Source organism: Oncorhynchus keta, chromosome 1 (assembly GCF_023373465.1).
Source record: "Oncorhynchus keta strain PuntledgeMale-10-30-2019 chromosome 1, Oket_V2, whole genome shotgun sequence".
Taxonomy (NCBI): Eukaryota; Metazoa; Chordata; class Actinopteri; order Salmoniformes; family Salmonidae; genus Oncorhynchus; species Oncorhynchus keta.
The window spans coordinates 85,278,801-85,304,928 of record NC_068421.1 but is presented as its reverse complement, the minus strand read 5'-3'; the positions used below and the strand labels follow the sequence as shown (position 1 = coordinate 85,304,928).

General features: G+C 42.2%; 1 pseudogene; it reads right to left on the bottom strand.

The window, feature by feature from the left end:
• Positions 1 to 8,367: 8,367 nt before the first annotated feature.
• On the bottom strand, positions 8,368 to 19,558 carry LOC118386163 (protein O-linked-mannose beta-1,2-N-acetylglucosaminyltransferase 1-like; annotated as a pseudogene).
• Between the last annotated feature and the right edge of the window lie 6,570 nt (positions 19,559 to 26,128).

Below are 26,128 nucleotides of genomic sequence, written 5' to 3'. Positions count from 1 at the left end.
CTCTACAAGGTGTTGAAAGCGTTCCACAGGGATGCTGGCCCATGTTGACTCTACAAGGTGTTGAAAGCGTTCCACAGGGATGCTGGCCCATGTTGACTCTACAAGGTGTTGAAAGCGTTCCACAGGGATGCTGGCCCATGTTGACTCTACAAGGTGTTGAAAGCGTTCCACTGGGATGCTGGCCCATGTTGACTCTACAAGATGTTGAAAGCGTTCCACAGGGATGCTGGACCATGTTGACTCTACAGGGTGTTGAAAGCGTTCCACAGGGATGCTGGCCCATGTGGACTCTACAAGGTGTTGAAAGCGTTCTACAGGGATGCTGGCCCATGTTGACTCTACAAGGTGTTGAAAGCGTTCCACAGGGATGCTGGCCCATGTTGACTCTACAAGATGTTGAAAGCGTTCCACAGGGATGCTGGCCCATGTTGACTCTACAAGGTGTCCAAAGCGTTCCACAGGGATGCTGGCCCATGTTGACTCTACAAGATGTTGAAAGCGTTCCACAGGGATGCTGGCCCATGTTGACTCTACAAGTGGTCGAAAGCGTTCCACAGGGATGCTGGCCCATGTTGACTCTACAAGGTGTTGAAAGCGTTCCACAGGGATGCTGGCCCATGTTGACTCTACAAGGTGTTGAAAGCGTTCCACAGGGATGCTGGCCCATGTTGACTCCAATGCTTCCCACAGTTGTGTCAAGTTTATTTTAATTTTATTTTATTTTACCTTTATTTAACCAGGCAAGGGATGTTAAGAACATATTCTTATTTTCAATGAGGGCCTGGGAACAGTGGGTTAAGTTGTCTGGATGTCCTTTGGGTGGTGGACCATACTTGATGAACACGGGAAACTGTTGAGTGTGAAAAACCCAGCAGCGTTGCAGTTCTTGACACAAACCGGTGGGCCTGGCATCTACTACCATACTCCGTTCAAAGGCACTTAAATATTTTGTCTTGCCCATTCACCTTCTGAATGGCGCACATACAATCCATGTCTCAATTGTCTCAAGGCTTGAAAATCCTTATTTAACCTGTCTCCTCACCGTCAGTCTATGTAATGGAAAGAGCAGGTGTCTTTAATGTTTTTCTACTCTCAGTGTATACTGTCATATGAATTTTAGATCATTCAAACCCAGCTATATCACATGAGCAGTGAGCAACAACACACTGCATTGTAATAATTCAAACCCAGCTATATCACATGAGCAGTGAGCAACAACACACTGCATTGTAATAATTCAAACCCAGAGATATCACATGAGCAGTGAGCAACAACACACTGCATTGTAATAATTCAAACCCAGAGATATCACATGAGCAGTGAGAAACAACACACTGCATTGTAATAATTCAAACCCAGAGATATCACATGAGCAGTGAGAAACAACACACTGCATTGTAATAATTCAAACCCAGAGATATCACATGAGCAGTGAGCAACAACACACTGCATTGTAATAATTCAGACCCAGAGATATCACATGAGCAGTGAGCAACAACACACTGCATTGTAATAATTCAAACCCAGAGATATCACATGAGCAGTGAGCAACAACACACTGCATTGTAATAATTCAAACCCAGAGATATCACTGAGCAGTGAGCAACAAACACACTGCATTGTAATAATTCAAAGGCACCAGAGATATCACATGAGCAGTGAGAAACAACACACTGCATTGTAATAATTCAGACCCAGCTATATCACATGAGCAGTGAGCAACAACACACTGCATTGTAATAATTCAAACCCAGATATATCACATGAGCAGTGAGCAACAACACACTGCATTGTAATAATTCAAACCCAGAGATATCACATGAGCAGTGAGCAACAACACACTGCATTGTAATAATTCAAACCCAGCTATATTACATGAGCAGTGAGCAACAACACACTGCATTGTAATAATTCAAACCCAGCTATATCACATGAGCAGTGAGCAACAACACACTGCATTGTAATAATTCAAACCCAGCTATATCACATGAGCAGTGAGCAACAACACACTGCATTGTAATAATTCAAACCCAGAGATATCACATGAGCAGTGAGAAACAACACACTGCATTGTAATAATTCAAACCCAGAGATATCACATGAGCAGTGAGCAACAACACACTGCATTGTAATAATTCAGACCCAGAGATATCACATGAGCAGTGAGCAACAACACACTGCATTGTAATAATTCAAACCCAGAGATATCACATGAGCAGTGAGCAACAACACACTGCATTGTAATAATTCAAACCCAGCTATATCACATGAGCAGTGAGCAACAACACACTGCATTGTAATAATTCAAACCCAGCTATATCACATGAGCAGTGAGCAACAACACACTGCATTGTAATAATTCAAACCCAGAGATATCACATGAGCAGTGAGCAACAACACACTGCATTGTAATAATTCAAACCCAGATATATTACATGAGCAGTGAGCAACAACACACTGCATTGTAATAATTCAAACCCAGCTATATCACATGAGCAGTGAGAAACAACACACTGCATTGTAATAATTCAAACCCAGAGATATCACATGAGCAGTGAGCAACAACACACTGCATTGTAATAATTCAAACCCAGCTATATTACATGAGCAGTGAGCAACAACACACTGCATTGTAATAATTCAAACCCAGCTATATTACATGAGCAGTGAGAAACAACACACTGCATTGTAATAATTCAAACCCAGAGATATCACATGAGCAGTGAGCAACAACACACTGCATTGTAATAATTCAAACCCAGAGATATCACATGAGCAGTGAGCAACAACACACTGCATTGTAATAATTCAGACCCAGAGATATCACATGAGCAGTGAGCAACAACACACTGCATTGTAATAATTCAAACCCAGAGATATCACATGAGCAGTGAGCAACAACACACTGCATTGTAATAATTCAAACCCAGAGATATCACATGAGCAGTGAGCAACAACACACTGCATTGTAATAATTCAAACCCAGAGATATCACATGAGCAGTGAGAAACAACACACTGCATTGTAATAATTCAAACCCAGAGATATCACATGAGCAGTGAGAAACAACACACTGCATTGTAATAATTCAAACCCAGAGATATCACATGAGCAGTGAGCAACAACACACTGCATTGTAATAATTCAGACCCAGAGATATCACATGAGCAGTGAGAAACAACACACTGCATTGTAATAATTCAAACCCAGAGATATCACATGAGCAGTGAGAAACAACACACTGCATTGTAATAATTCAGACCCATGAGCAGATATCAAACCCAGAGATATGAGCAGTGAGCAACAACACACTGCATTGTAATAATTCAGACCCAGAGATATCACATGAGCAGTGAGAAACAACACACTGCATTGTAATAATTCAAACCCAGAGATATCACATGAGCAGTGAGAAACAACACACTGCATTGTAATAATTCAAACCCAGAGATATCACATGAGCAGTGAGAAACAACACACTGCATTGTAATAATTCAAACCCAGAGATATCACATGAGCAGTGAGAAACAACACACTGCATTGTAATAATTCAAACCCAGAGATATCACATGAGCAGTGAGCAACAACACACTGCATTGTAATAATTCAAACCCAGAGATATCACATGAGCAGTGAGAAACAACACACTGCATTGTACTGTGTGTCACATAATAGTACTGTGTGCAGATGGAGTGGCAGGAAGCCTAGTGGTTAGCGTGTTGGACTAGTAACCGAAAGGTTGCAAGATCGAATCCCCGAGCTGACAAGGTAAAAACCTGTCGTTCTGCCCATGAACGAGGCAGTTCTTTGGCCGTCATTGAAAATAAGAAATTGTTCTTGACTGACTTGCCTAGTTAAATTAAGGTCAAGATGAATGGAATACTGTACATTTTTAGTCTTTGTTCTATTACCAGACTGTTCACAGAAGTTACAGTAAATATTGACCAATCTGGGGCCTCTGAAACATAGCAAGGAGGAATGGAGAGAGAGCGTGAGATAGTGTATTGTTCAATCCTCGTACACCATGCCTCTGGCTATTGCATCTGAATTAGTGGAATCATCATCTTAAATCCCTGTTCAAACCCTGAACGCCAAGCAAATGTTGTTGTTCCCCTTTGACGGTCTGTTTTAGTGACCCTGGTATTCTCACTGCTCAGGGAGAGAGGGGTGGGGGCAAGACCATATACCATTCTAGCCAATTAGACCTCAGAGGTATTTAGAGATAAATCTCTCATCATTTCAGACCAACTGTGTTCATCTCATTCCCTCCCATGTATAACGATAACCCTCACACACCAACCCCCCTCTCTCTCTCTCTCAACAAGACCTTCATACACCAACCCTGTCTTCTCCTCTCGTTCTAGAGAGGACTACAGTCCCAGTGATCGATCAATATTTCATCTATATCTCCAACGCCGAGGGGCTTAGAGAGAGTACTGCTCATCTCAATGCTCAATAAGTCAAAACGACATTAACCTAGGCTCTGATAGGACCCACTGCTCTTGACGGACAGGCCAGATGAACAGGTTTAGCATTAGTGTTTACAATAAAACACCATCAAAACCCCCTCATCTATCGGATCCAGCGACAGCTTCAGTGTGTGTTCACAGAGCCAGAAACAATCGCACTGTAGGAAACTAAATACTGTCTTTATCTGGGGAAACACACATTTAATTATGAACAAACATGAACATTCAGCTTGACAGACTAATTCAGATACAGGCATACAGTTTATACATAGTACATGCAGATGTGCGCACACAAATTCAATGAACACACACACAGATACTGATGTCGCTATGAACACACACATACAGTCTAGCTATGGGTTGTGACAGGGTGTCTCCATTAAGAGATCATTGAGATGGCGAGGTATGAAAACTCAAAGGACAGGAAGGTGTTTGTCCTTGGTCAACCACCGTGGTTACGGAAATGTACCATCCAGGGGATTTGCATACATTTCCCTGGCCCACACTCTGTTCCCTTCTCCTCTCTGTTGGTTTACCCAACACCTTCTCCAGGGAAATCTGGATACAAGGACGAGGCTGGAGAAAACAACCTTACCAAGAACAAGAAAATGTATTGGGAATATTCTAGTAGTAATAAATGAATGTTGTGATGCCTGCTGTAGATTCACTTCTATAATTAATTAACATACTTATGTCAATCACACAGGTATGAAGAATTTCACTACAACTCCCTCAATCCATAATACACACACTGCAAGAACAACTGACACCACTACCAAACTGCATGAGAGATAAATGTGTCTATAGATGTCTATTAATGTTTCTATTAATGTGAGTATGAATGTGTATGCATATATATTAAAGTGTCTATTAATGTGTCCATAGATGTGTCTATAAATGTGTCTGAATGTTTCTATAGATGTCTATAAATGTGTCTATGAATGTTTCAAATAATGTGTCTATAAATGTGTCTATGAATGTGTCTATGAATGTCTATGAATGTGAGTATGAATGAGTCTATAGATGTGAGTATGAATGTGTTTATGAATGTGAGTATGAATGTGTTTATGAATGTGAGTATGAATGTGTTTATGAATGTGAGTATGAATGTGTCTATGAATGTGAGTATGAATGTGTTTATGAATGTGAGTATGAATGTGTTTATGAATGTGTTTATAGATGTGAGTATGAATGAGTCTATAGATGTGAGTATGAATGAGTCTATAGATGTGAGTATGAATGAGTCTATAGATGTGAGTATGAATGAGTCTATAGATGTGAGTATGAATGTGTCTATAGATGTGAGTATGAATGAGTCTATAGATGTGAGTATGAATGTGTCTATAGATGTGAGTATGAATGAGTCTATAGATGTGAGTATGAATGAGTCTATAGATGTGAGTATGAATGAGTCTATAGATGTGAGTATGAATGAGTCTATAGATGTGAGTATGAATGAGTCTATAGATGTGAGTATGAATGAGTCTATAGATGTGAGTATGAATGAGTCTATAGATGTGAGCATGAATGTGTCTATAGATGTGAGTATGAATGAGTCTATAGATGTGAGTATGAATGAGTCTATAGATGTGAGTATGAATGAGTCTATAGATGTGAGTATGAATGTGTCTATAGATGTGAGTATGAATGAGTCTATAGATGTGAGTATGAATGAGTCTATAGATGTGAGTATGAATGTGTCTATCGATGTGAGTATGAATGAGTCTATAGATGTGAGTATGAATGAGTCTATAGATGTGAGCATGAATGTGTCTATAGATGTGTTTATGAATGAGTCTATAGATGTGTGTAAATGTGTTTATGAATGTGTCTATAAATGTGTATATGTGTCTATAGATGTGTTTATGAATGTGTCTATAGATGTGTGTAAATGTGTCTATATGTGTCTATAGATGTGTGTAAATGTGTCTATATGTGTCTATAGATGTGTGTAAATGTGTTTATGAATGTGTCTATAGATGTGTCTATATGTGTCTATAGATGTGTGTAAATGTGTCTATATGTGTCTATAGATGTGTGTAAATGTGTTTATGAATGTGTCTATAGATGTGTGTAAATGTGTCTATATGTGTCTGTAGATGTGTGTAAATGTGTTTATGAATGTGTCTATAGATGTGTGTAAATGTGTTTATGAATGTGTCTATAGATGTGTGTAAATGTGTTTATGAATGTGTCTATAGATGTGTCTATATGTGTCTATAGATGTGTCTATATGTGTCTATAGATGTGTCTATATGTGTCTATAGATGTGTCTATATGTGTCTATAGATGTGTGTAAATGTGTCTATATGTGTCTATAGATGTGTGTAAATGTGTCTATATGTGTCTATAGATGTGTCTATATGTGTCTATAGATGTGTGTAAATGTGTTTATGAATGTGTCTATAGATGTGTGTAAATGTGTTTATGAATGTGTCTATAGATGTGTGTAAATGTGTCTATATGTGTCTATAGATGTGTGTAAATGTGTTTATGAATGTGTCTATACATGTGTCTATATGTGTCTATAGATGTGTGTAAATGTGTTTATGAATGTGTCTATAGATGTGTGTAAATGTGTTTATGAATGTGTCTATAGATGTGTGTAAATGTGTCTATATGTGTCTATAGATGTGTGTAAATGTGTTTATGAATGTGTCTATAGATGTGTGTAAATGTGTTTATGAATGGGTCTATAGATGTGTGTAAATGTGTTTATGAATGTATCTATAGATGTGTGTAAATGTGTGTAAATGTGTCTATATGTGTCTGTAGATGTGTCTATATGTGTCTATAGATGTGTCTATATGTGTCTATAGATGTGTGTAAATGTGTCTATATGTGTCTATAGATGTGTGTAAATGTGTCTATATGTGTCTATAGATGTGTGTAAATGTGTTTATGAATGTGTCTATAGATGTGTGTAAATGTGTCTATATGTGTCTATAGATGTGTGTAAATGTGTCTATATGTGTCTATAGATGTGTGTAAATGTGTCTATATGTGTCTATAGATGTGTGTAAATGTGTCTATATGTGTCTATAGATGTGTGTAAATGTGTTTATGAATGTGTCTATAGATGTGTGTAAATGTGTTTATGAATGTGTCTATAGATGTGTCTATATGTGTCTATAGATGTGTGTAAATGTGTCTATATGTGACTGTAGATGTGTTTATGAATGTGTCTATAGATGTGTGTAAATGTGTTTATGAATGTGTCTATAAAGGTGTACATTTGTCTATAGATGTGTTTATGAATGAGTCTATAGATGTGTGTAAATGTGTCTATATGTGTCTATAGATGTGTGTAAATGTGTTTATGAATGTGTCTATAGATGTGTGTAAATGTGTTTATGAATGTGTCTATAGATGTGTGTATATGTGTCTATAGATGTGTGTAAATGTGTTTATGAATGTGTCTATAGATGTGTGTAAATGTGTCTATATGTGTGTATAGATGTGTGTAAATGTGTCTATATGTGTCTGTAGATGTGTGTAAATGTGTTTATGAATGTGCCTATAGATGTGAGTATGAATGAGTCTATAGATGTGTGTAAATGTGTCTATAGATGTGTGTAAATGTGTTTATGAATGTATCTATAGATGTGTGTAAATGTGTCTATATGCGTCTGTAGATGTGTCTATAGAAGGCTCAAGGGCATTGGCCACAGATAAAATGGTATCAAATCATGTTATATCTACAGTAGCTTTGATTGGACTGATCATGTCAACTTCATACTTTCAAAATTGAGAGGAGATTTGAACACCATCCGCTCTCTTGCGCTTTCATCCTTTTCACCCAGTTTGTTGACCCAAAGACCGGGCTATGTCATCCAACAGTCGTCAAGGAGACGCATCAAAGATCATCAAAGATCCCAAAATTGTTAGCAGCTCCCTTTTATACTGTTTTCTGGTATGGCCTCCAAAGATCATTGTGATACCCTTTGACATTCAGATCCCACACATGAAGGCACTGAGGAGGACAGCACACATTAGTCCACAAAACTCTCTTCAGAGAAAGACAATGCAAATGGCAGAGGAGAGTGGGGAAAGTTACAGTTTGATATTAGGGGAGAGTGGGGAAAGTTACAGTCTGATGGTAGGGGAGAGTGGGGAAAGTTACATTTTGGTAGTAGGGGAGAGTGGGGAAAGTTACAGTTTGATATTAGGGGAGAGTGGAGAAAGTTACAGTTTGATATTAGGGGAGAGTGGGGAAAGTTACAGTCTGATGTTAGGGGAGAGTGGAGAAAGTTACAGTCTGATGTCAGGGGAGAGTGGGGAAAGTTACATTTTGGTAGTAGGGGAGAGTGGGGAAAGTTACATTTTGGTAGTAGGGGAGAGTGGGGAAAGTTACATTTTGGTAGTAGGGGAGAGTGGGGAAAGTTACAGTTTGATATTAGGGGAGAGTGGAGAAAGTTACAGTTTGATATTAGGGGAGAGTGGGGAAAGTTACAGTCTGATGTTAGGGGAGAGTGGAGAAAGTTACAGTCTGATGTCAGGGGAGAGTGGGGAAAGTTACAGTCTGATGTTAGGGGAGAGTGGGGAAAATTACAGTCTGATGTTAGGGGAGAGTGGGGAAAGTTACAGTCTGATGTTAGGGGAGAGTGGAGAAAGTTACAGTCTGATGTTAGGGGAGAGTGGAGAAAGTTACAGTCTGATGTTAGGGGAGAGTGGAGAAAGTTACAGTCTGCTGTCAGGGGTGAGTGGGGAAAGTTACAGTCTGATATTAGGGGAGACTGGGGAAAGTTACAGTCTGATGTTAGGGGAGAGTGGAGAAAGTTACAGTCTGATGTTAGGGGAGAGTGGAGAAAGTTACAGTCTGCTGTCAGGGGTGAGTGGGGAAAGTTACAGTCTGATATTAGGGGAGAGTGGGGAAAGTTACAGTCTGATGTTAGGGGAGAGTGGGGAAAGTTACAGTCTTATGTTAGGGGAGAGTGGGGAAAGTTACAGTCTGATGTTAGGGGAGAGTGGAGAAAGTTACAGTCTGATGTTAGGGGAGAGTGGAGAAAGTTACAGTCTGCTGTCAGGGGAGAGTGGGGAAAGTTACAGTCTGATATTAGGGGAGAGTGGGGAAAGTTACAGTCTGATGTTAGGGGAGAGTGGAGAAAGTTACAGTCTGATGTTAGGGGAGAGTGGGGAAAGTTACAGTCTGATATTAGGGGAGAGTGGGGAAAGTTACAGTCTGATAGGGGAGAGAGGGGAAAGTTCCAGTCTGATGTTAGGGGAGAGTGGGGAAAGTTACAGTCTGATGTTAGGGGAGAGTGGGGAAAGTTACAGTCTGATGTTAGGGGAGAGAGGGGAAAGTTACAGTCTGATGTTAGGGGAGAGTGGGGAAAGTTACAGTCTGATGTTAGGGGAGAGTGGGGAAAGTTACAGTCTGATGTTAGGGGAGAGTGGGGAAAGTTACAGTCTGATGGTAGGGGAGAGTGGGGAAAGTTACAGTCTGATGGTAGGGGGGAAAGTTACAGTCTGATGGTAGGGGGGAGGGAAAGTTACAGTCTGATGGTAGGGGAGTGGGGAAAGTTACAGTCTGATGGTAGGGGGGGAAGTTACAGTCTGATGGTAGGTGGGAAAGTTACAGTCTGATGGTAGGGGGAAAGTTACAGTCTGATGGTAGGGGGGAAAATTACAGCCTGAACAGTTTGATATTAGGGGAGAGTGGAGAAAGTTACAGTCTGATGTTAGGGGAGAGTGGGGAAAGTTACAGTCTGATGGTAGGGGAGAGTGGGGAAAGTTACAGTCTGATGGTAGGGGGGAAAGTTACAGTCTGATGGTAGGGGGGGGGGAAAGTTACAGTCTGATGGTAGGGGGGTGGGAATGTTACAGTCTGATGGTAGGGGGGTGGGAAAGTTACAGTCTGATGGTAGGGGGGGGGGAAAGTTACAGTCTGATGGTAGGGGGAAAGTTACAGTCTGATGGTAGGTGGGAAAGTTACAGTCTGATGGTAGGGGGGGGGTTACAGTCTGATGGTAGGGGGGAAAAGTTACAGTCTGATGGTAGGGGGGAAAAGTTACAGTCTGATGGTAGGGGGGAAAGTTACAGTCTGATGGTAGCGGGGACCTGACATGATGACTCCTTGCTGTCCCCAGTCCACCTGGCCATGCTGCTGCTCCAGTTTCAACTGTTCTGCCTTACTATTATTCGACCATGCTGGTCATTTATGAACATTTGAACATCTTGGTCATGTTCTGTTATAATCTCCACCTGGCACAGCCAGAAGAGGACTGGCCACCCCACATATTAGCCTGGTTCCTCTCTAGGTTTCTTCCTAGGTTTTGGCCTTTCTAGGGAGTTTTTCCTAGCCACAGTACTTCTACACCTGCATTGCTTGCTGTTTGGGGTTTTAGGGGGCTGGGTTTCTGTACAGCACTTTGAGATATCAGTCTGATGTACGAAGGGCTATATAAATAAATTTGATTTGATTTGATTTGAGTGGGGAAAGTTACAGTCTGAACAGTTTGACTATTGTAAAGTATTTTTATTCAAAGGCTAAGTGCTTGTGTCTCTACATCTCCCCTTCTTTCCTTCAGTCTCTCCCTCCCAATCTATGTTGGAGAGCTCAGTCCAGGTGAAGGTATCAGTCTCCAGCTCCATCTTCATGTACATGACATAGTTCTTCCCCTCTGCATCAGGAATGAAAGAGTCCTCACATGGGTTCTTACTGTGGCCCAGCACCTCAGCCTCCCTGAGCACATAACAGTTATATTAGACATCCCACCTGAGCACAACAGACAGAATAACACACACAATAAAAACTTCACCAATACAGAAGTTGGATTGATTTTGCGGACTACATCAGCTACATTCTCACTCACTTCAGTAAGTTCTCAATCTCCAGCTCATAGGCATTTTTTTTAAAAGCGGTCTACATTCTTCATCTGGATGTTAGGTACCGAGTTGATCCTGTGCTTCTTGAAATGCACCTCCTAGAGAGGACGAAACACTCGGACTGGTGAGACAGCTTGTGACACAATCAGCTTGTGAAAAACCCACTGAAGAAATAGCTGTCAGCATCCTGAGTCATCATCAACATTAAAACAGTCTTTAAAACAGTCCGCTCAAACAATACGACAGATGTCATCGTTTTAACTAGACCCCGTTGCAATCAGTGCAGACTCATCACGCTCTAACGTAAGACAATGGGCTATGTGATTGACCCTGTGCAATCAGTGCAGACTCATCACGCTCTAACGTAAGACAATGGGCTATGTGATTGACCCTGTGCAATCAGGGCAGACTCATCACGCTCTAACGTAAGACAATGGGCTATGCGATTGACCCTGTGCAATCAGTGCAGACTCATCACGCTCTAACGTAAGACAATGGGCTATGTGATTGACCCTGTGCAATCAGGGCAGACTCATCACGCTCTAACGTAAGACAATGGGCTATGCGATTGACCCTGTGCAATCAGTGCAGACTCATCACGCTCTAACGTAAGACAATGGGCTATGCGATTGACCCTGTGCGATCAGTGAAGAAGAGGGCCTTACATGGAATAGCCGTTCATGTTGAGCCTGATGATGCCAAAGTGGTAGGAGCAGGACACATCAAGGATGATACACGCCTTTCTTCTGCTCTAGCATACGTATCCACATGTATCCCAGTCACACAGCTAGAAACACACAGGTTATCATTTCACAATGAATATAGACTGATAGAAACACACACCTTCTCAGACATGGGCCATTTGGCCTCCGGATCATCCTTGTAGAGCAGGGTGTCAAAGTCAAATGGACGGAGGGCCAAATAAAAAATTTAGCTACAAGCCGAGGGCCGGACTGTTCGAATGTTCATTGAAAAAAATTTTAAATGACGCATATAGTCTAGTGAACCTAATTGAACCTACTGAAAACCTAACAAATATATTCCAATATGATCAGATAAATAAAGCAATATTTTCTTATGGCTCTGTCAGTAATCTTTAATTTTCAACAGACACAAAAGACAAATTTCCTTTATATAAAAATCCCCATAACATGAACATTAAATGAAAGAAACCTGGTATTCAAGGCACCATCAGTAGCCTATATTTTCTATTTTAGCAAAAGTGGGCTATTTACTTCAAAGAAAAAAACAATAATAGCAATTTTCTATCATCCACTCAACTGAAATATTTTTAAAATATAATTGGATTGAAATACAATAAAATAAAGTGCAAAAATCTATTAATCAAAAACAACACTTTGTTTAAGGAGAAGTAACATGCAGTGAAAACAAATATTAAACTTTAACTTTTAAACTTGAACTGAGTAAAAACTCTAAATATGTGATTGCACAGTAATGTTCACTTGTTTGAGGTTGAGGGTGATACTTGGTGGTGTCCCATCTTTTCCACAAGTTCATCAATGTTCGGGGTAAGGCTCTGAGCTGAGGAAATCCTCAGAATTGAGTGGAGGTGTTCAGCAGTAAGTCGACTTCTGTGTGATGTTTTGTTCAAGTTCATCAAAGAAAACAGTTGTTCACACAGGTATGTGCTGCCAAACATAGACAACGTTTCAGCAGCCTGGATGCGCAGCTGGGGCATTGTGTCGGGGAGGAAACGGGCGAACTCGCCGCAGCACCCACTGCCGCATATTTTGCCCTCAGTGCATCATTGCATTGGAGGTCAATCAACTCCATTTGAGGTTTGGTGGTGAGCTTTCCACGTCAACAGCAAATGGGTTACCGAGCAGTTCCAACCTGCTTTTGTGCTTCAAAGTCAGCAAATCGGCGTCGAAAGTCAGCGGCAAGCATACCTATTTTATCAGCCAACTGTGCGCTTCGGGAACGCACTGGTAGAGAGCTTCTCTTTCATGGTCTGGCAGCTGGGAAAGTGGCTCAAATTTTCTTTCCGCATCTCGTCTCCCACAGAGTCAGTTTGGTTTTAAATGCCTTCACTGTACTGTACATATCAGAGATGACACGATCCCGACCCTGCAGCTGCAAGTTCATTGCATTCAGATGACTCGTAATGTCACACAGAAAAGCCATTTCACACAGAAACATTTCGTCTCGGAGTTGTGTTGTGTCTTTCCCTTTGCTGTCCAAGAACAGACAAATCTCCTCACGAAGCTCAAACATCTTTGAAGCACCTTTCCCTGGCTTAGCCATCGCACCTCTGTGTGATAAGGCAAATCACCATGCTCCGTTTCTAACTCCGTCAGAAATGCCTTGAACTGGCGGTGATTCAAATCCTTTGGCTCTGATAAAGTTAACTGTGCGCGTGATGATGCTCATTACATGCTCCATTTTCAAGGCTTTACCGCATCACGCTTCCTGGTGTATGATACAATGATAAGATGTCAGCTCACCTGTCGCGTTTTCCTCTTGCATCTTTTCCCGTATCTTCGCCACCAGACTCCTGTGTCCACATCATCGCAGGTGCTCCGTCGGTTGTCAAACCCACGAGTTTTTCCCAAGGCAGCTCCATCTCATTTACACATCTTGACACCTCTTCATACAAATCATGCCCCGTAGTTGTGCCATGCATAGGACGTAAAGCCAAAAACTCCTCTGTCACGCTTAGGCTGGAGTCCACTCCGCGGATGAAAATTGACAACTGGGCAATGTCAGAAATGTCGGTGCTCTCATCCACAGCCAAGGAATATGCAATGAAATCTTTTCCCTTTTTCACAAGCTGCTCTTTTAGATTGATGGACAACTGGTCTACTCTCTCGGCAATGGTGTTTCTGCTCAGACTCACATTTAAAAAGAGTTGCCTTTTTCTGGGCAAACTTCGTCACAAACTTTAATCATGCAGTTTTTGATGAAATCCCCTCCGTAAATGGCCGGGCTGATTTAGCGATCTCTTCTGCCAAAATAAAACTGGCCTTGACAGCAGCCTGGCCTTGTGATTTGGCTTTTTGAACAGAGCCAGTGAAGATTTGAGGCCTCGTTTTAATTCCTCTGCCTTTTGTAGCCTTTGTTCCATGTCCATATTCTTGTTTTTGTCCGCGTGTTTCGTTTCATAATGTCGTCTCAGATTATACTTCTTTCAGTACCGCCACACTTTCTCCACACAGAAGACACACAGGTTTTCCAGCTACCTCCGTGAACAAATACTCCGACTCCCACCTTGTTTGAAACCCCGGTTCTCAGTGTCCACCTTCCGCCTTTTGCCATTTTTGATGGGTATCTGAAAGTTAATTTTACTGTGATGCTGACAACTGCTGTGCCAATAAATATTGAAATGAAGCAGCCTACTGCTCGGTGCGTCACCGTTGCATTGTGGGAAATGTAGTATTGGTGCGTGTGTTATAAAAAGATCTGCGGGCTGCCGGCTTGCTGCGGTCTGCGGGCGGTTCTAATAATAAATCAAGATCATCCCAGGGGCCGTTAAAAAACCTTCTCGCGGGCACGGATCTGGCCCTGTAGAGCCTTGACTCTGACATATGTGTTGTAGAGGCTCTTCTTCAGCATCCATCCAAGGCCTGACACACTCTCCACTCTGTAGAGCAGGGCGAGGTCCTCCACTGTGTGTTCATAACCCTGTTACAACACACACACTACATAAGCACACTCTCCACTCTGTAGAGCAGGGCGAGGTCCTCCACTGTGTGTTCATAACCCTGTTATAACACACACACACTACATAAACACACTCTCCACTCTGTAGAGCAGGGCGGGTCCTCCACTGTGTGTTCATAACCCTGTTACAACACACACACTACATAAGCACACTCTCCACTCTGTAGAGCAGGGCGAGGTCCTCCACTGTGTGTTGATAACCTGTTATACACACACACACTACATAAGCACACTCTCCACTCTGTAGAGCAGGGCGAGGTCCTCTACTGTGTGTTCATAACCTGTTATAACACACACACACTACATAAGCACACTCTCCACTCTGTAGAGCAGGGAGGGGTCCTCCACTGTGTGTTCATAACCCTGTTATAACACACACACACTACATAAGCACACTCTCCACTCTGTAGAGCAGGGCGAGGTCCTCTACTGTGTGTTGATAACCCTGTTATAACACACACACACTACATAAGCACACTCTCCACTCTGTAGAGCAGGGCGAGGTCCTCCACTGTGTGTTCATAACCCTGTTATAACACACACACACTACATAAGCACACTCTCCACTCTGTAGAGCAGGGCGAGGTCCTCTACTGTGTGTTCATAACCTGTTATAACACACACACACTACATAAGCACACTCTCCACTCTGTAGAGCAGGGCGAGGTCCTCTACTGTGTGTTCATAACCTGTTATAACACACACACACTACATAAGCACGTTCTCCACTCTGTAGAGCAGGGCGAGGTCCTCTACTGTGTGTTCATAACCTGTTATAACACACACACACTACATAAGCACGCTCTCCACTCTGTAGAGCAGGGCGAGGTCCTCTACTGTGTGTTCATAACCTGTTATAACACACACACACTACATAAGCATGCTCTCCACTCTGTAGACCAGGGAGAGGTCTTCTACTGTGTGTTGATAACCCTGTTATAACACACACACACTACATAAGCACACTCTCCACTCTGTAGAGCAGGCCGAGGTCCTCCACTGTGTGTTCATAACCCTGTTATAACACACACTACATAAGCACGCTCTCCACTCTGTAGAGCAGGGCGAGGTCCTCTACTGTGTATTGATAACCCTGTTATAACACACACACTCTACATAAGCACACTCTCCACTCTGTAGAGCAGGGCGAGGTCCTCTACTGTGTGTTCATAACCTGTTATAACACACACACACTACATAAGCACACTCTCCACTCTGTAGAGCAGGGCGAGGTCCTCTACTGTGTGTTCATAACCTGTTATAACACACACACACTACATAAGCACACTCTCCACTCTGTAGAGCAGGGCGAGGTCCTCTACTGTGTGTTCATAACCTGTTATAACACACACACACTACATAAGCACACTCTCCACTCTGTAGAGCAGGGCGAGGTCCTCTACTGTGTGTTCATAACCTGTTATAACACACACACACTACATAAGCACACTCTCCACTCTGTAGAGCAGGGAGGGGTCCTCCACTGTGTGTTCATAACCCTGTTATAACACACACACACTACATAAGCACACTCTCCACTCTGTAGAGCAGGGCGAGGTCTTCTACTGTGTGTTCATAACCTGTTATAACACACACACACTACATAAGCACACTCTCCACTCTGTAGAGCAGGGCGAGGTCTTCTACTGTGTGTTCATAACCTGTTATAACACACACACACTACATAAGCACACTCTCCACTCTGTAGAGCAGGGCGAGGTCCTCTACTGTGTGTTCATAACACACACACACTACATAAGCACACTCTCCACTCTATAGAGCAGGGCGAGGTCCTCTACTGTGTGTTCATAACCTGTTATAACACACACACACTACATAAGCATGCTCTCCACTCTGTAGAGCAGGCCGAGGTCCTCCACTGTGTGTTCATAACCCTGTTATAACACACACTACATAAGCACGCTCTCCACTCTGTAGAGCAGGGCGAGGTCCTCTACTGTGTGTTCATAACCCTGCATAGCAGAATTACAACAAATATTAGACATTACATAAGAACATAATTTCCACACATTACAGCAACGAAGGGAAAGCGTTTAAGGGTGTAGAGGTGTTAAAGTGAGAGGTGGAGACAGGACACGGCCTGACCTGGTCATTCCAGACTGAGATGCAGCTCAGGCTGTCATCCTCGTTCAGTAGATCAGGTCTGGCTCAGGAAACTGCACAGCATCAACAACATTAAACATGATGTCACAAGCAGAACAGCATCAGTTCACCAACAATACTTGGATAGCTTTATTTCATGTTGGAAATCTTTAAAGTCAATTCAAGACTACTCTACTATAATACATTCCATTCCTGTATGGTGATAGTTGAACTTTGCTTTCTACCTCTACAAGTTCTTGCTGGTCTTTCCCTGTGTGTATACAGCTTTGATTTGTCTGATTCCTAGTGGATTGGCTGCATGATCAAGATGGCGCCGACAGAGAGGGCTCCCTCACTTCTAGTCCTTAGGAAATTTTGCTACAAGCATTTCGCTACACTTGCAATAACATCTGCTAACCATGTGTATGTGACCAATAACATTTGATTGGATTAATTAAATGTAATTTCAAAAGGGCATATTTGTGAGGGTAAACAAGCATTGAATTCAATCAGCCCAATCCTCCAAATGTTTCTAAAGCATTTGCAGCCATTAGTTTATAGAGGACAGAGTGCACACCTGTTCAACAGTAAATACATTGAAGGCTTGGGGCACACAATGGGGAATGAGTGTCCCAGTGAGTTACAACAGGAGGAAGCATGTGGATCTGCTTCCCCCTGCTGGTCGTTAATGGTAACATTCATCCTAAAGCACAAGCTCAACTACATTCAACTCATTGACAATCTTCCAATGATATTTGCTCTGAGATTGAAGAAACACAGTCATTTTGAATGGGCGTATTCTACATATAGTAGTATCCCTCTACATGTTGTATAGTTAAAGCTTCCATCAAGCTAAAACTATCAACATCTTACCTTAAATAATCTATGGAGATATCCCGGTCTTCTTCCAGGACTAGGGCAAAGTTGGCATCCTGCAAATCAACCACATAACCAGGTGGAGGTGGACGGGAAGATGAAAATAGTCACTGGGTGTAGGTTGAAGGTTGCAGTCAGACTGGCTTCGTAGTTCTGAGAGAGGAGAGAGAGGAGAAAGAGGTGGTAGTGAGTGGGTTTAGCGATGCCAAAACACTGTGTGCATTACAACACAACATTGCCATTGATTGTGTCATTGTTTGGTGTCTGACAGGAGTTCATGTTATATGAACCAGTCTTTATGATATTGCTGCTTTGCTGAAACGGTCCATCTCATAGATAAAATAAGTGATTTCTAGTTGACTGTTAACTGTTTCAGCTGGTCTGTGTCTCTGATGGCGGCTGCTCGGAGGGTGAAGAGTGTGTTGGCTGACCGACATCTCACCTGTGATACTCTGGTATTCTTGATGCTGATGGGAGTGTGTTGAACCCCCTTCAGTCCAAACAGCTCCAACACATCCATGGGCTGTACACACACAAACAACTAAAGGGTAGCCTAATACAGAAGTCCATACTTAGTGGTGCCGTCCACTGCCACACAGACCTTGGAGCAGCTGAAGTACACCTTGATGTCCAGGAGCTTCCTACCACTTGCCAGCTTGCACGGGGTCTCGTCTGAAAGGGAGCAGAGGGGAGGTCAGCCATTTTGAATTATTGTTTTATAAATTGACTAAGACTGTGCATAATATTGTTCAGCGGTATGATTTTCATATGTCATCAACTTCTTAAGGCTAATGCTAGTGAGGAACAACTTTTTATATACGTAATAATGGACATATGTGTGAAACAAATGGTGGAAGAATGTTCAAGACTCAACATACTCCTGTACTGGCTCTTCCTTGTTAGCTTCTTGTGTCTAATATGAGTTTGATATTCACAAGGACTGTGACCAGAATAAAATAGAACCGCTCCAGCCTGCACAGAAGTAAAAGACAATAAGTTGTTATCAAAATTATCTCAAATGTAGCCTAACCAAAGGTGACAGTGAATACTCACTTGGAGGCCTCGGCAGATGACTCTCTTGTTAGTTAGGTTGTATTTCCAGATTAGGTAGAGGCTCCGTTGTTTGCTGGAAAGAACGGTTTCGCTCGAGGATTGGGTGTCCATCTCTGGCTGTGGCATGAAACTGCAACCCTTCACCTCCTCCTTACACAGAGCGTGTTACGACAACGCATGTACCTACACAGCCTCCAGTGCATGCTGATAACCAGAAAGTAGATAGGACAGAAGTTGAAGAATGCCGTAGCTAACTACCTAGTTTGTATACTGCTAGCTAAACGGTTAGCACGATCCAGAATCCTTGGGATGTGTCTACCCTACCATACCCCTTCACTAACCATGCAGGGACATCACAAGGAGCCCGGATAATATGGACCCTAGCGAAACATAACAAGTTCATGATTCTGTGTGAGGCACTTATTTTGCACATTTTTGCTGTCAATAACAAACGTTATTATTGGCTAGTAGTAATAGTTAACACAGCAATAAAGTGAACCGATGCTCAAACAGAAGCAGCACTGCAGGTTCATCACACCCATAGACATTTACCGTCAGCTACCTAACACGCTACTTATGTTAGCTAGCTTCACTCATTGCCACCTGGAACTACCGTTCAAAAGTTTGGGGTCACTAAGATATTTCCATTTTTTTGTCCATTAAAATAACATCAAATTGATCAGAAATACAGTGTAGACATTGTTAATGTTGTAAATGACTAATGTAGCTGGAAACAGCTGATTTTTAATGGAATGTCTACATAGGCGTACAGAGGCCCATTATCAGCAACCATCACTCCTGTGTTCCAATGGCACGTTGTGTTATCTAATCCAAGTTTATCATTTTAAAAGGCTAATTGATCATTAGAAAACCATTTTGCAAATATGTTAGCACAGCTGAAAACTGTTGTCCTGATTAAAGAAGCAATAAAACTGGCCTTCTTTAGACTAGTTGAGTATGTGGAGCATCAGCATTTATGGGTTCGATTACAGGATCAAAATGTCCAGAAACAAATAACTTTCTTCTGAAACTCATCTGTCGATTCTTGTTCTGAGAAATGAATGCTATTCCATGCGAGAAATTGCCAAGAAACTGAAGATCTTGTATAACGCTGTGTACTACTCCCTTCACAGAACAGCACAAACTGTCTCTAACCAGAATAGATAGAAGAGTGGGAGGCCCCGGTGCACAACTGAGCAAGAGGACAAGTACATTAGAGTGTCTAGTTTGAGAAACAGACACTTCACAAATCATCACCTAGCAGCTTCATTAAATAGTACCCAGTGAAGTGACGACTCCGGGATGCTGACCTTCTAGGCAGAGTTGTAAAGAAAAAGCCATATCTCAGACTGGCCAATAAAATGAAAATATTAAGATGGACAAAAGAACACATACACTGGACAGAGAAACTCTGCCTAGAAGAATGGAACGCCATTTGGATCTTAAAGCACGTGGTCAAAACGCAATCTGTTTAATGCTACGTGTGTAAAGTTAACAGGTGCGGGCGCTAAATTAACGTCTCCACGTGCTAAATTAACGCCTACACGTGTCAAATAAGCCCATGCAAATGTGCTTGCAGGTGGTTCAACATGTGCTAAATAAACGACTGCAAGCAGTCCTGCACAAGTCAAGTTAACTTCTATAGCTGCTAAATATACACCTACACATGCTAACTTAACATGCTAATTTTACTAGCAAATCTCCTTAGCTCCTCCTTTCAACCAGATTTCACAGTTTGAAGGAACTTCCTTTTCCACTGCAAGCAGGGTTTGAACCTTTACAAGGTAACGGTTTTGTCTTTGAAATTTGTTGTTACTGAATCGTAAAGGTTATCAGCTAGTTTACAGTGGAAGGATCTGTTTCTCATCACTGGCTATAAAATTTAGCTAACATTAATCTAGCACCAGGATCAGCAGTGCTTAGCATAAGATAAGTCAGATATTTTGCTAGCTAATTTAGCTAACGTCGGTAGCCTCGAACCCTGGCCATATTATATCATATAGTTAGCCTCAAACTTTGCCTGGTCATACTGCTAGCTGCAGTGAACAGCACCGTCTTGTGTTTTATTAAAAGCCCTGCTGAAAAAACACGTTAACTATAACAGCCACAGAAACACATTGGACTGTGTTAATACTATCAAGGTAAATTAACTTACTTACTAGCAAGATTGTTGCTTGCATGCAGGGCCAGGCATACATAGATTAGACAAACGAGATACTCAAAATCCTGGTAGCCTTTGAAGGACCTTTTACGGACTGCTTCAACAAATGAGGTTACACTTGTGGCAGCACCTATTCCTGTGCCCCCCCCCATCTTCTGCACCACTTCTTGTGGCCCCCCTCCACCTATACCACTTCTAATGGCCTCCCCTCCACCATTCCTTGAGGCTTATCGTCCACCTTCACCACACTCTTCTGTTGATTTTGGTGATGACAATGAGTAAGTCATCCCTGTAAATACTTAAATGCCTTGTTATTACAGATGAATTGTGGGACGTATCTGAGCTTTGTTATTCTGAATGTCTCTTTTTAGTGTTGACCTCCAAACACTGCTGAAGTTAATGACATGCCAACCAAATTAATGTGATGAGGGACAACGTTTATGAATGTGCAATGAGAGGCTTTAAGATAGAGCCCGCTTTAATCCGGAAGCATAAATAGACATGGTTTTTAGGGATGCTGATGGAAAAGGGTCCGCTGATGAGTGTGGTCCCTCAAGAGAATTTCTCCGGTTGCTAATGAGTACCATCCATTCCTCTGCAATATTTGAGGGACCTGATTGACAAAAATGCCTTTCTTGCAACTCTCAAGGTGAGTTAAACTTTTACACCAACGAAGACACGTTTGTTTATGGCAATATATACACTGCTCAACAAAAATAAAGGGAACACTAAAATAACACATCCTAGAAATGAATGAATGAAATATTCTTATTAAATCATTTTTTCTTTACATAGTTGAATGTGCTGACAACAAAATAACACAAAAATTATCAATGGAAATCAAATTTATCAACCCATGGAGGTCTGGATTTGGAGTCACACTCAAAATTAAAGTGGAAAAACACACTACAGGCTGATCCAACTTTGATGTAATGTCCTTAAAACAAGTCAAAATGAGGCTCAGTAGTGTGTGTGGCCTCCACTTGCCTGTATGACCTCCCTACAACGCCTGGTCATGCTCCTGATGAGGTGGCGGATGGTCTCCTGAGGGATCTCCTCCCAGATGTGCTCAATTGGATTCAGGTCTGGGGAACGGGCGGGCCAGTCCATAGATAGCATCAATGCCTTCCTCTTGCAGGAACTGCTGACACACTCCAGCCACATGAGGTCTAGCATTGTCTTGCATTAGGAGGAACCCACGGCCAACTGCACCAGCATATGGTCTCACAAGGGGTCTGAGGATCTCATCTCGATACCTAATGGCAGTCAGGCTACCTCTGGTGAGCACATTGAGGGCTGTGCGGCCCCCCAAAGAAATGCCACCCCACACCATGACTGACCCACCGCCAAACCGGTCATGCTGGAGGATGTTGCAGGCAGCAGAACATTCTCCACGGCGTCTCCAGACTCTGTCACGTCTGTCACGTGCTCAGTGTGAACCTGCTTTCATCTGTGAAGAGCACAGGGCGCCAGTGGCGAATTTGCCAATCTTGGTGTTCTCTGGCAAATTCCAAACATCCTGCACGGTGTTGGGCTGTAAGCACAACCCCCAACTGTGGACGTCGGGCCCTCATACCACCCTCATGGAGTCTGTTTCTGACCGTTTGAGCAGACACATGCAAATTTGTGGCCTGCTGGAGGTCATTTTGCAGGGCTCTGGTAGTGCTCCTCCTGCTCCTCCTTGCACAAAGGCAGAGGTAGCGGTCCTGCTGCTGGGTTGTTGCCCTCCTCCACGTCTCCTGATGTACTGGCCTGTCTCCTGGTAGCGCCTCCATGCTCTGGACACTACGCTGACAGACACAGCAAACCTTCCACAGCTCGCATTGATGTTCCATCCTGGATGAGCTGCACTACCTGAGCCACTTGTGTGGGTTGTAGACTCCGTCTCATGCTACCACTAGAGTGAAAGCACTGCTAGCATTCAAAAGTGACCAAAACATCAGCCAGGAAGCATAGGAACTGAGAAGTGGTCTGTGGTTACCACCTGCAGAACCACTCCTTTATTGGGGGTGTCTTGCTAATTGCCTATAATTTCCACCTGTTGTCTATTCCATTTGCACAACAGCATGTGAAATTGATTGTCAATCAGTGTTGATTCCTAAGTGGACAGTTTGATTGAACACATTGTGTTGTTTAAGTGTTCCTTTTATTTTTTTGAGCAGTGTATTTTGTGCCCCTGTCTTTGGCAAAGTGGGCACTTATCATCAAGTCAAAATCAAATGTTATCGGTCACATACACATATTTAGCAGATGTTATTGCGGGTGTAGTGAAATGCTTGTGTTCCTAGCTCCCACAGTGCATTATCTAACAATATATAACAATACATTTTATTGGCAGATAAAGGGTTTTTATCAAAACCAATCATCTTGGCATGGGAAAACACAGAATCCTACTAATTACGACACATGCTTAACTATGTCACTTTTGTTTTGAGCCGACTTCGCCGTGGGCTTTGAACTGACATAGCTAACATTAGCCAAAACAAATTGGAATTCATGACATATCATTGCTTTTAGCAAATTCGGAATGTTACACGCCTTGGACTGAGACATGGTCAGCAGATTATAAACCTCTAAAACAGGGGAAATGATGAGACTGGAAATAAGGTGTCTGGTTCATGGACAGCTTCACTCAAAATAAGGAATTAGTGCCAAGGTCAAAGTACATCATCAACCAGAGCTGCCAAATATCGCAGTCTCCCCCTTGTGGTGACACTGGGTATAAATGACTTCCAATGTAACGTCTGGAAGACATGTATTCTTAAAACAGTATATTTAGTTAGAGAAATATGGTGCACATCTCATAAATAAAAGAAAGTGAAAATAACACCAAACTGTGACCATACATATTTGTGTGTGTCACAGTAACATATTATACAAATTGTGATTCATAACATATTGTACGAAATGGATGATGGACATCCACACATGAATACATACTATATAGAACGTAACATATCATATTAATTGGAGTGTTCCGGATTTACATTTGCTACGTTACGTCTACCCCTGAGTCCAGGTTGAGGGGAATGGAAGCTTGTTGTGTGCAACAGGGAGGGCCAATTGAATGCAAGCTTCACAAAAAATGTAAATCATAAAGTAATTTCTAGCCTTTACATCTATGGCTAACAGGGTTCAAATCAATCTAACTTTATTGGTTGTGTACACATATTTGCAGGTGTTATAGCACATGCAGGGAAATGCTTGTTTTACTAGCTCCAACAGTGCAGTAGAATGCCCAGCATCACTCTGGACGGTTCTGACTTAGAATATGTGGACAACTACAAATACCCAGGTGTCTGGTTAGACTGTAAACTCTCCTTCCAGACTCACATTAAACATCTCCAATCCAAAATTGGATCGAGAGTCGGCTTCCTATTTCGCAACAAGGCATCCTTCGCTTATGCTGCCAAACATACCCTCGTAAAACTGACTATCCAACCGATCCTTGACTTCGGCAATGTCATTTACAAAATGGCCTCCAGCACTCTACTCAGCAAATTGGATGCAGTCTATCACAGTGCCATCCGTTTTGTCACCAAAGCCCCATATACTACCCACCACTGCGACCTGTATGTCCTCGTTGACTGACCTTTGCTTCATATTCGTCGCCAAACCCACTGGCTAAAGGTCATCTATAAGTCTTTGCTAGGTAAAGCCCTGCCTTATCTCAGCTCACTGGTCACCATAGCAGCACCCACCCGTAGCACGCGTTCCAGCAGGTATATTTCACTGGTCATCCCCAAAGCCAATTCCTCCTTCGGCCGCCTTTCCTTACAGTTCTCTGCTGCCAATGACTGGAACGAACTGCAAATATCACTGAAGATTGAGATTCATATCTCCGTCACTAACTTTAAGCACCAGCTGTCAGAGCAGCTCACAGATCACTGCACCTGAACATAGCCTATCTGTAAACAGCCCATCCAACTACCTCATCCCCATACTGTTATTTATTTATTTTGCTCCTTTGCACCCCATCATCACTCCAATATTTAATTGCTATATTGTAATTATTTCGCCACTATGGCCTATTTATTGCATTACTTCCCTTATCCTACCTCATTTGCACTCACTATATATAGACTTTTTCTATTGTATTATTGACTGTATGTTTGTTTATTCCATGTGTAACTCTGTGTTGTTTGTGTCACAGTGCTTTGCTTTATCTTGGCCAGTAGAATGTCTTGGGTTACTAGCTCCAACAGTACAGTATAATGTCTTATGTTATTAGCTCCAACAGTACAGTAGAATGTATTGTGTTAATAGCTCCAACAGTACAGTAGAATGTCTTGTGTTACTAACTCCAACAGTACAGTAGAATGTATTGTGTTACTAACTCCAACAGTACAGTAGAATGTCTTGTGTTACTAGCTCCAACAGTACAGTAGAATGTATTGTGTTACTAGCTCCAACAGGCCAGTAGAATGTCTTGCGTTACTAGCTCCAACAGAACAGTAGAATGTATTGTGTTACTAACTCCAACAGGCCAATAGAATGTCTTGCGTTACTAGCTCCAACAGTACAGTAGAATGTATTGTGTTACTAACTCCAACAGTACAGTAGAATGTCTTGTGTTACTAGCTCCAACAGTACACTAGAATGTCTTGTGTTACTAACTCCAACAGTACAGTAGAATGTCTTGTGTTACTAGCTCCAACAGTACAGTAGAATGTATTGTGTTACTAGCTCCAACAGGCCAGTAGAATGTCTTGCGTTACTAGCTCCAACAGTACAGTAGAATGTATTGTGTTACTAACTCCAACAGGCCAGTAGAATGTCTTGCGTTACTAGCTCCAACAGTACAGTAGAATGTATTGTGTTACTAGCTCCAACAGTACAGTAGAATGTATTGTGTTACTAGCTCCAACAGTACAGTAGAATGTATTGTGTTACTAGCTCCAACAGTACAGTAGAATGTCTTGCGTTACTAGCTCCAACAGTACAGTAGAATGTATTG